This window comes from Monodelphis domestica, chromosome 2 (genome assembly GCF_027887165.1).
Source record: "Monodelphis domestica isolate mMonDom1 chromosome 2, mMonDom1.pri, whole genome shotgun sequence".
Lineage (NCBI taxonomy): Eukaryota > Metazoa > Chordata > Mammalia > Didelphimorphia > Didelphidae > Monodelphis > Monodelphis domestica.
In genome coordinates this window covers 104745885-104758102 of record NC_077228.1, presented here as the reverse complement: position 1 = coordinate 104758102, position 12218 = coordinate 104745885, and the positions used below count along the sequence as shown (strand labels likewise).

Genomic DNA, 12218 nt, shown 5'->3' with positions numbered 1-12218 from the left:
CATCTGCCTCAGGTTCCTCAACTGTAAAAGGGGGATCAGACCTCATCTGTAAAATGAGCTGGAGAAGGAAATGGCAAACCACTCCGGCATCTGCCAAGAAAATCCCAAACGAGATCATGAAGACTTTGGCAGGGCTCAACAGCCACAAAGGCAAGAACTGGCCCCTGCCTCCGGGGTGGTCGTGAGGATCCACAGAGGCAATGTTTGTCAAGTGCTGAGCACAGTGCCTGACACATATTAAGTTCATACATTCCTAGGCCTTTTCCCTTCCTCCCCTACCATGTAGAACAAGCTCTAGAAGTGAACAACGACCAGGCCAAGAGGCAGGAAGCATTGACTTAAAATATCCTGATTAAGATCTGGAAAAAGAGATTCTTTCCTTCTCCCATCGCTGTCTTAGGGCCAGGATCAGAAAGGTCCCCCAAGGCTGGCTCCATGTGAGAACTGGGCCAGAGAAGTCTGGGCGACACCAGCAAGAAGGCTTAAAGAGCAGATGGGGTGAAAGCGGGTCAAATGAACCAACTCTGCACCCTTGTCAACCCGGCCAGCTAAGCTTTGTACCTCCGCTAGTGTGATAAAACGTCCCCTCCCTAATCACCTCAATTAATTAATTCAATTTAATTAATTGTATTAATTAAGTCAACTGCCTAAATAATGGCCTGTTTATATAAAGGAATATTATGGTGCCACCAAAGTATGGAACATACAAAGAAATATGGAAAGGCGTATGATACAAAAGAGACTCAGCACAGGCACATTGACTGGAACTGTAAGGTTAAGCATAAAGCAAAGGAAAAAGGAGGGAAAATAGGACCAGAGCTAGTGTGGAAGGAAAGCCGGACCGAAAACATCTTATTTGCTTATTTCTTGTTTGTAGAGTCTTCCTGTTCAGCCTTATTAATGGCTGGGAGGACTCGGAGGGGATCGTGCCCCTTGTTTTATATTTAGGGTTCTCTTTGGGGTGATTGCTTCTTAGATAATAGAGCTTATCATTTTTTAAAAGACATCTGACCTTTGGAAAAAATTACCTAAGTAAAGAATACAATATTGGTGGGCAAGAGCGCCCTGAGAAACCTTTAATGGCTTCTCCTGGAAACAAAGACCCATCTTTTTAATGTCGATGTACCAGTGTTGTATGAGAGCACAACAGCCTTAGAGAAATGGAAAGTGAGCCTAGGCCAGACCACCATGGAGAGGCACAGGGTGGGTGAAAGCCTGATGCAACATGCAACCAGCAAAGAAATTTGAGGATGAAAGACATCAAAGGGGTCTTCAAGAAAATGTCTGATAAGGTGGCTCAGTGGATTGAGAGTCAGGCCTAGAGACAGAAGGTCCTGGGTTCAAATGTGACCTCAGACACTTCCTAGCTGTGTGACCCTGGGCAAGTCATTGCCTCGCTCTTACCACTCTTCTGCCTTGGAGCCAATATACGGTATTAATTCCAAGATGGAAGGTAAGGGTTTAAAAAAAATAAATTTTAAAAATTAAATTAAATTTTAAAAACCTGTCTAATAAGAAGTGCAGATGGCTGGTGGTGTGGCCAGAGTGAAGGAAGGATGCCGGGTGGAGGGCTCCATGGGTGCCCTCGCAACACCAGGACAAAAGAAGCAACACCTGCAGCACGCTGTGTGGACCCCCTTTGGCAAACCTATGGAAGGGCTTAGGCAAGAGCCGTGGGCATGGATAGGAAACAAGTTTACAATCTGCATGGTTGGAGGAGATGCACTCGGTGCACTCACATAGCCATTTGAGTATTTCCGTACTTTGTACCTCGTTAAGTTTTATTTTTTTATATATACCCATACATGTATGTGTTTATACCTTATAAACAATAACCTACAACTAAATTACAAACAATACAAATGGCTATTACTACTCTTACTACTTACAAAACAACAATAATAAAACTTATAAACAGCAGTGATAACTTAATTCAGGTTTAAACAGCCCTGTGAGATGTGGAATTATTATTTTTACTTTACAGATAGGATCTCCCCCAGGGTTATTGTGAGCATCCAATAAGGGCATGTTTGTAGAGTGCTTAGCATGGTGCCTGGCTTTAATAAATCCATGCCTTTCCCCTTTCGTCCCTACCTTCTTGGGAAATTCCAGACGTGGCACCTCACTGATTCCTCAATTGAAGGCTCATCCCTAAGTGTCAGAGTCAGGCTTCCAACGTCTCCATCCTAAGTCTAAGACTCTACCCCACCGTATCACACTGAATTCCTCTGGGCCTCAGTTTCTTCATCTTTCAAATAATGGCGGGTTGAATTTCATGAAATTTAAGGTCTCTAAACTGTCTGTGACATAGTGTAGAAAAAGCACTCAAAGTGGAATTGGGAAACTTGTCAGGTCAAACATACCTTCCATTCCTTACTAGCTGTCTGGCCATGAGGCATAATTTCTCAAACTCAGTTTACTCATTTGTAAATTGGGGATAATAATATCTGATCTGCCCACCTCGCTGTGTGGTTGTGACAAGCATGTCCAACTCTACATGTATTTAAATAATTACCTAGCACAGTTGAAAGAATATTGATGCCTTGAAGTTGGGAAGACCTTGGTTCATCCCATCACAAGCACCTACTAGCTGAGTGACCTTGGACCAATCAATTAACCCCTCTCACATCATCTTCAACATGTGAATAATAATCGCACTTACTCCTAATGTTGCTAGAAGGATCAAATTACGATAATGTACATAAAGTGTTGGGCAAACTTTAAAGCACTTTATAAATTTCAGCAGCCCTTACTATAATAATTAGATTCACCATTAGAGAAAAACTTCTTTTTCATCATGGAGTCCAAAGAGAAATGGTCTGGGACAAGTTGCCAGCCTGCTATGATTTTTTTGCATTTAATCTTCTGAAGACTATTATGCAAGTAAATAAAGGAATTATTTTGGATAGTTGAATAAAAGTATTAGGATGTAAGCTTATTTCCTGTAAGTTCACTGGAAGCATTCTTAGGATAATTCCAGTAGAAGTCAGGATGATGGGGATATACTTCATCCTTACCCAAATGTTCCCAAAGGATTTTGATTCCTTGTAGTAGGTCTCCATATTTTAAACGCTTTTCCTTCCACATAGCTTGGAGATTGAGAGAATTTAGTATAGTTACATCTATTAAAAATGTTGTTCTTCTGTGTCAAATTTATGAGAATTTGAGCCATTTCCCAAATGATAGTCAAAGGATATGACTTTGTTTTCAACAGGTAGTTTTCAAATGAAGAAATCAAAGATATTTCTAGTCCTATGAAAAAATGTTCTAAATTACTCTTGTTTAGAGAAATGCAAATGAAAACAACGTTGAGGTATCACTTCATACCTATCAGATTGTCTAATATGACAGAAAAGGAAAATGAAAATTGTTAGAGGGGATGTGGAAGAATTTGGACACATGAACTGTGGGTGGAGTTGTGAACTGATCCAACCATTCTGGAAAGCAATTTGGAACTATACCCAAAAGGTTACGAAACTATGTATACCCTTTAACCCAGAAATACCACTACGAGGTCTGTTCCCCAAAGAGATCAAAGTAAAAGAGAAAAGGATTTAAATGTACAAAAATATTTATAGCAGCTCTTTTTGTGGTGGCAAAGAATTGAAAATTGAGGGGTTGCCCATCAATTGGGGAATGGCTGGACAAGTTGTGGTATAGAGTTGTGAGGGAATATGCTTGTGCTGTAAGAAATGACGAGCGAGATGATTTCAGAAAAACCCGGGAGCTTGCATAAACTGATGCAAAGAAAAGTGAGCAGAGCCAGGAGAGCAGTGCACATAGTGACAGCCATATTGTATAGTGATCAGTTATGATCTTTGGATTCTAAGTCTAAGACTTTATACCGTGTAATACAATGATCTAAGACAATTCCAAAAGGCTTGTGAAGAAAAATGCTACCCATCTCCAGAGAAAGATGGAGTCTGAATGCTGATTGAGGCATACTCTTTTGACTTAAAAAAAAAAAGATTGTTCTTAAGCTTTTAGATTAAAGAGTGTCTGGGCTATTTGGGGCAAATAGTTCAATTTAGGATAAATTCTCTAATTTAGCACTTTTCAAAATGTGTCTGAGGGCCCCAAAATTATTTTCATAATAGTACTAAGGTATTTTGATTTCTATTGTGTTGAATGAATATTCACAAATATAACCCACATAAACAAAAAGCTTTGGGGAGATCCTCAATAATTTTAGGTGAATAAAAGGATCCTAAGACCAAAAATGTTGAGAATTGTGCCTCTGGTTTATTAGTTCAGTTCTCAATAATATTGTGAGATGTGAATTGCTAAGTATATGGATTGAATTTCTGTGTCAGTTCATGAAAAGTGAGTCTTTCCCAGGGCAGGGTGTCCCAAAAGGCTTAGTGGCATTTTAAGCTTTAATAAGGTACACTAAGACTTTTGGGACACTTTGTATATAATTCTAGCCACCAGGTCACATCTTACCAGATATTCATTTGGGGCTAAATTTTTTGTCTTCCCCTGCAAGGATGTGCTGCAGTTTTCACTTTTTCTTTGCACAATCTGCATCAATCACCAAGTACGGTCTCCTTAAAAACGACTCTTCTGTAATTTCTGGTTGTGATGAACTGGTGCTAAATTGCCATTACAAACCCCTCTATTTCCATAAACAAATCCACATGACTCAGACATTTGTTTGCTGCTTCCTTACTGATGTATTGTTGGCTGAGTTCATGTGGATATCTCCTGCAGAGACATTTTGATTCCACTCTTGGGTCTTGGATATTTCATAAGCCCCATCTGGAGGTAAACCACTTTGAGTTACATATGACAGATCCAAAGACGTGTTCCTGTTATTAGCTTTTTGCCATTGTTCAGGGGAGTGATGTATGATTGTTTCAAAAGTATTTCTATAGATTTTTTTAAACCATTTATCATGTACTGTGAGAATATCTGTCAATCTTCCTTTTTCATGAGGTGTTCATCTTTCCAGGGGTGAGGGGCACGGAGATTCATTAATTTTTATCCAGTTTTTGTTAGGGTGCCTTCCGGGTCCATTATGCTCCATTTTACAATTCTGAAAGAATTCATTATGTCTGATATCACATAGAGGTCAGTAACTTTAAATATGTTCTTCCCACTGAACTTTGACTTCAGGACACCCATAAGTCTCTTAACATGTTCAACTGTACTAATATAGAAATATGTTTTTCATGTTTTCATGTGTATAATAGCTACCATATTGCTTGTTTTCTCAATGGGTGGGGGATAAGCTGGATGGAAGGAAAGCATTTGTAACTCAAAACTTTTTTGAAAATGTGAAAAATAAGTAAATGGATTTTTAAAAAAAACTATATTCAGTCATGGCTTTCTCCCTGATAGATTTATGTTCAGAGTGTCTTGTTCAGAAGAGATCAAGCTGTTTGTAAATGTTGCCTTCATCTGTTGGTTAATTTAACGTCCAGATTTATGCTCAAAGCCATTGCTCACAATTTCCTTGCACACGATAAAAATTTTATACTTGAGTGCAAATGACATTTTGAGATAATTAGAAAAATATTTCATGCTGGTTCTAAAATGGTTTTTTTTACAATTTTTGTCAAATATTGTAGGAGAATATGTTTCTTCATAATAGTGGCCACAAATATCAGCTTTTAAAAATTATTTTGTTTTGCTAGAATTGTCAACCTGGATTCATGCCATGAAATTCAAAAGGGACGTCCTGAAATTCCAGCCTAAGTATTCCCATCTCCTTTTCAAATTCATTTGAAACATTTTTGTTTTACCTCATTATTATAATTTTGTCATGTTTTTGTTGTTTTATTATTAGATATAACTTTTAGAATCTGCATTAAGTGAAGATTTTCAATAACCTCAGGCTCTTCAACTTTTCCCTCTTCAAATTTTAATAGCTCCTTTATTTCAACAAATTTAAGGATAAGAATGAGATTATTTCTGCACTGGCCAGTAATACATTGTTGCATGATTTAGAACAGAGGGTTAAGCATTAAGCTCTTTCCTATAAATGATAATATCCCTTTCTAATTTTGTATGATATAATACATTTTTTCAGCTATGTGACCCTGGGCAAGTCACTTAACCTCCACTGCCTAGCCCTTACTGCTCTTTTGCCTTGGAACTAAATCACAGTATTGATTCTGAGATGGACAGGAAAGGATTTTTAAAAAAAGAATGATGGCATCATTGTAATGACAATGTCTTGGAGTAGCATGTCTGGGTATTGGTCACCCTGTTTGTCTTTCACAGAGCTGTCAGAGTGACAAAGTATTGGGCATGTTGAGGACAAAGCCTTCTGGTTTTCTGAAGAGGGTAGCTAGAGAGTTAGTGTTTCCCCAGAGAAAGTTTATCTTTTGGCAAAGGTCTTAGCCCATGAGGTGAGGTATTGCTATGAAGAAAGAAGAGATCAGAAAAACTGACAGGAGAAAAGAGTAGAGAACCTGCAGCATAGCCCAGAGCCCCAGGCAGAGCTAGAGGAAGGGATCTGAACCTAGGACAGATCAAGAAGGAACTCCCATATCTTTGGGAGTTTCTCACTCTGTCCCTAGGAGAGTGTACTACATGGGGCAGTTGGTGTGGGTCGCCATTGGGCAGAAACAAATCCCTTAGACCACCACTGCACCCACTGAGGGTCAGAACTGAGAACCAGAAAGAACTGAGTTACCACCAGACAGATGTAATCTATAGAGTGGTCAGCATCATCACAGAAGTCAATGTTGATGAGGGGGAGACAGGGAGCCACAGCCAGATGATGATCAAAGCAGAGAGGCCAAGATCTGGGTGCCAAAGGCAAGCCTGGAGTCGAGGTTTCAATGACTGACAGTTTTTGCTTCATTCAGTATGCTCTCTGATGGCACACAGGCAATGCTGCTACTTCTTCTTCTTCTTCTTCTTCTTCTTCTTCTTCTTCTTCTTCTTCTTCTTCTTTCTTCTTCTTCTTCTTCTTCTTCTTCTTCTTCTTCTTCTTCTTCTTCTTCTTCTTCTTCTTCTTCTTCCTCCTCCTTCTTCTTCTTCTTCTTCTTCTTCTTCCTCCTCCTCCTTCTTTCTTCTTCTTCTTCCTTCTTCTTCTTCTTTCTTCTTCTTTCTTCTTCTTCTTTCTTCTTCTTTCTTCTTCTTCTTCTTCTTCTTTCTTCTTCTTCTTCTTCTTCCTTCTTCTTCCTTCTTCTTCTTCTTCTTCTTCTTCTTCTTCTTCTTCTTCTTCTTCTTCTTTCTTCTTCTTCTTCTTCTTCTTCTTCTTCTTCTTCTTCTTTCTTCTTCTTTCTTCTTTCTTCTTCTTCTTCTTTCTTCTTCTTTCTTCTTCTTCTTCTTCTTCTTTCTTCTTCTTCTTTCTTCTTCTTCTTCTTCTTCTTCTTCTTCTTCTTCTTCTTCTTCTTCTTCCTTCTTCTTCTTCTTCTTCTTCTTCTTCTTCTTCTTCTTCTTCTTCTTCTTCTTCTTCTTCTTCTTCTTCTTCTTCTTCTTCTTCTTCTTCTTCTTCTTCTTCTTCTTCTTCTTCTTCTTCTTCTTCTTCTCTTCTTCTTCTTCTTCTTCTTCTTCTTCTTCTTCTTCTTCTTCTTCTTCTTCTTCTTCTTCTTCTTCTTCTTCTTCTTTCTTCTTCCTTTAAAGAATGCTTCTGTTACCTGATATCAGCACAGGGGAAGAGAGGAAGGGAGGGAGCAATTGGGCCAATAGCAGGACAATAATAGCACAGTAGGCAGAAGGTGAGTCTTGTAGTCAGGCCCCAACACTACTTACTGGATGTGTGGCCAGAGCAAAGTCACTTGCTATCTCTGAGACTCAGTTTTCTCATCTGTTAAATGGAGGTATCATGAGAATCAAATGAGATAAAGTGTGTTAAATGTATTGTAAGTCTTAAAGCAATATATAAATAGACTATAAGATACAATTCAGGTAGAACTGACAAAATAAAACTAATTACTGTGTAATTAGAATGATCAAACTTGTTTCCAAAAAAGAGATGAGAAAAGATCTTTTTTTTAAAAAATCCTTATCTTTCATCTTAGAATTAACACTGTGTGGGGGCAGCTGGGTAGCTCAGTGGATTGAGAGCCAGGCCTAGAGACAGGAAGTCCTAGGTTCAAATCTGGCCTCAGACACTTCCTAGTCGTGTGACCCTGAGCAAGTCACTTGACCCCCATTGCCTAGCCAATCAATACCTAGTATTGATTCCAAGATGGAAGGTAAGGGTTTAAAAAAAAATAAAAAGAATTAACACTGTGTATTGGTTCCAAGGCAGAAAGAAGAGTAATAAGGGCTAGATAATAAGTGACTTGCCCAGGGTCATATGGCTAGGAAGTATCTGAGGCCAAATTTGAACCCTGGACCTCCAATCTCTAGGTCTGGTTCTCAATCCACTGAGGCACCTAACTGCCTGCCTCTCATCTTTGTATAAGTGGATAACGATGGATATGAAACATTTTCTCAGACTGTCTGTCTCTATTAATGTGTTTACTGAATTGGTTTTTTCCCCTTCTTTATTCTAAGGAATGGATTCCTTGAATCAGGGCCTCAGAATTCTCAACTATAAAATGAGGATAATAGTCATACCTACCTCCCAGCATTGTTGAGAGGATCATTTGGTGTATATTTGATGCTTAATAAATGCTTCTTCCCTTCCTTCTTATACAAATAAAAAATGTCCAAATAGGGAAATGGATCCTCACCCTCACCCCAAGCAGACTCAATTTCTTAGTTAGACTAACAATAGCTAATAAATTGGGTCAATGGCTTCCTTCAATGGACAAAGACCAATCTGTGATTTTATCAGACTGGTAGTTCCAATAATTCAAATCTCTGTCCCATCCACACCTGCCCATCCTTTGTAAACCTCTTCCATCTCTTCCCAAAAGTTCATCACCCAAATGGGGACCACCCAACATGCTGGAGACCTTCCTCCCTTCTCCAACACTGGGAGAGGGTCAGAAGGGCACCCTAGCTGTCCATCCTCATTCTTCTTTCTTTCATAGGATTATTTGATTGATGATGTCCTTTACTCTTGGGTTTTGAAGTTCCTTCCTGGTTACAAGTTGTGTTCTGATTCCCATCATCTGCCTCTCACAGGTGAGCCAGTCTAAATGAAATCGTAAGGTGCCTTGAGGAAGACACAGGAGGCTGAACGTGCCATGATTGTCAAACTACTGCTGCCATATTGGCCGCTACCCCTCCTCAGACCCTGATGGAGTGAGCCCAGGACTTGGAATACAAAAGCCCTAGGAAGAGCAGGGCTTCCAGTTGAGCTCCCTGAAGCCATCATCCAGGCACTGACCCTTTCTGAAGGTGTGACGTGGCATCTGCTTCTGTGGGTGCTGCCTCCATCTCAGTCATAGTTACTGAAGACCCACAGAAGATATTTTTCACTACCAAAGCCCTTGGCACTGTCAAATGTTTCAACCTCAGAAGTGGAAATGTTTATTTCAGTGGAAACTATGTTGAAAATGATGCATTCCTTAGCCACTGCACCCTAAGGACCATGGGACCTTTGCATCTGATTCACAACTGAAAACGCATTGCTTCTCCCTGTTAGAATATGAATTCCAGGGCAGCTGGGTAGCTCCGTGGACAGAGAGCCAAACCTGGAGTCAGGAGGTCCTGGGTTCACATTTGGCTTCAGATACTTCCTAGCTGGACAAGTCACTTCATCCCTATTCCCTGGTCCTTACAGCTCCTCTGTCTTGGAGCCAGCACACAGCATTGACAGAAGGTAAGGGTTTAAAAAAATGTGAGCTCCCCCAGGACAGGACTTGCTTTTTTATTTGTATTCCCAGAATTTAGCACATTGCTTGGTACAGAGTCAGTGCTCAATAAATACTTTTTATTTCATTCGTTGCTGTGCCGCATGACTCCCTATTAGCGGCTGGGTGTCGATCATCCTTAGTTCTTTAGAGTCTGCAAACACTGTTCCAAGTCTCACTGCATATGGCAACACCAACAAAATGTTTGTTTTGGATATATGGGCCTTTGATTGGGACAATTTGGAGTCATTTAGGTGGCGCAGTGGATAGAGCGCTGGATATGGAGTCAGGAAGACTCTTCTTGCTAAGTTCAAATTTCAGACACTTACCAGCTGTGAGACCCTGGCCAAGTCACTTTACCCATTTGCCTCAGTTTCCTCATTTATAAAATGAACTGACTAACAGCAATACAATGACAGAGGACAATTCTGAGGGACTTATGACAAAGTGTGTATACTATTGGCATTCAGAGAAAGAGCTGACTGTTGGAATAGAAATGCAGATGAAAACATAGGATTTATCACTTGATGTATATAAGATTATTTTCTTACAAAAATGAAGAATATGTGTAACCCAGTGGAATTGCTTGTCATCCCTGGGAGGGGGGAAGGAAGAGGGGCAGGAGACAACACAGATCGTGTAACTTTGGAAAACTTGTGTGTAAATTTGTTATTGGAATAAAATAAAGAATAAAATTTTAAAATATAAAATAAAACAAGCTGGAGAAGGCCATGGCAAACCACCCCAGTATCTCTGCCAAGAAAACCCCAAATGGGGTCACCAACACAACAGAAATGTCCCATTTCCCCAAAGTGATTCAGTCGAAGTTACAAAACAAAAGATATCAACAAGGACTACAGCAGCAACAACAAATGCCACTCAGTCAGAGATGCTTAGAGCCATAGAGAGAAGGGGATGCTTGAGCCTGGGGAAGGGGAGGCTGGGAGGAGAAGGCAGCAGCAATAATAATAATCATAATTGTTGTTGTTGTTCAGTGTTTTAGTCCCATCCAAATCATGGTGACCCCATTTGGGGTTTTCTTGGCAAAGACACTGCAGTAGTTTGCCATCTCCTGCTCCAGCTCATTTTACAGATGAGGAAACTGAGGCAAATAGGGTTAAATGACTTGCCCAGGGTTACACAGCTGGTAAGTGTCTGAGGCCAGATTTGAACTCAGGAAGATGAGTCTTTCTGACTCTAGGCCTGCTACTCTATCCACTCTATCCAGCTGCCCCTAATAATAATAAAATAATAAATATTATATTTATTATATTTCTATTGTATATATTTTAATAATCACTAGTATCTAAATAGAACCTACTACTTGCCAGATGCCAGGCTAAGGGATTTACAAATATTGTCTCTTAGACTTAGAATCAGCAATTTACAAATAGTCTCATTTGATCCTCCACAATAACCCCATTTTATAGCCAAGTAAACTGAGGCAAACAGAGGGTGAAGTGACTTCCCGAAGATCACACAACTAGTAAATGGAGGCTAGATTTTAATTTAGCTCCCTCTTTCATGCCCACTGCCCAGCATACATGAAATATATACAAATATATATTCGTCCTTTATGTCTAACCTCCATTTTTGTTCCTTCGGTGCCTCAGAGGCAGTGAGACAGGATGAGCATGGGCTCTCCAGTCCTAAAGGGTTTAAGCAAGAGAATACATTGCCCTATTCCATTCCCTAATCCCTGTAGGCTGGATTAAAGGGAATTCCTGGAGACAAGGGACTAGACAGGTTGGGCTTGAGAGGGCCGGGCCAGCTCTGGAAAGGCTGGGATGTGGGATCATGGGATTGGTCCCAAACAGCTAAATTCCACTGGGATGCCTGAACTAGAGCTCCCACCCCAACCTCGCCCGGCCCCCCGGCTCCTAACCCAAGAGCTCTGCTTGTGGAAAGGGGGTGGGCGGGCAGGCTGTGGTTTTGCTCAATGCCTTTGATTTATTGCCTAATGCAGGGAAAGAAGAAAGGCAGCTCATCTCTAAGCTGGAGACTTAGGGAAGGGACTCGAGCCTCCCATCTTCTAAAAGCCCGGCCAACAGAACCCCGCTCTCTAATCCGAGGTGCAGGCCTCAGCCTGCCACGGTGCACAGAGACCCGCCAACAACCCTCCCGTTTGCACTGCTGCGGTTGGGTTCCAAATGTCCCCCTCAGGCACTGAATGTTTATTGGGAGAGAGACGGAGAGAGGCTGGAGACCAAAGGAGAAGAGAGGAAATGTTCTCTCTGAACAAAGAGACTGAGGAACGGACGGAGGGACAGCAGCGCTCCAGAGCCAGATGGAGAGGGGCCAAAGCCCAGACCAGGAGACCCACACGGGGGGGGGGGGGGGGGGGGAGGGAGGGAATCAAAGGTCGGGAATGAAAACAGAGGCAGGGAGACCCTGGGGGGAGAGGCGAGAGAAAGAGAGACCCAGGATTAGCTTCAGGGGCAGAGAGAAATCAGGAGGCAAAAGCGATGAAAGAAACAGTCAAACATTGATGGAAAGACATCGAGAAAGAGAGCG

At 40.9% G+C, this 12218-nt stretch overlaps 1 protein-coding gene and 1 long non-coding RNA gene across 5 annotated transcripts in view; one reads left to right on the top strand and one right to left on the bottom strand.

The window, feature by feature from the left end:
* LOC103096813 (uncharacterized) overlaps positions 1-12017 on the top strand; it is a 100299-nt gene extending 88282 nt beyond the window's left edge. Inside the window, exons 3-4 of the long non-coding RNA XR_001627830.2 lie at positions 9034-9673; positions 11671-12017. This is a non-coding gene — a long non-coding RNA (uncharacterized LOC103096813). The remainder of the gene's footprint in view (positions 1-9033; positions 9674-11670) is intronic.
* The window catches only part of LGR6 (leucine rich repeat containing G protein-coupled receptor 6), a 167799-nt gene that overhangs the window by 89520 nt on the left and 66061 nt on the right, over positions 1-12218 (bottom strand). The gene's annotated exons all lie outside the window — the stretch shown is intronic.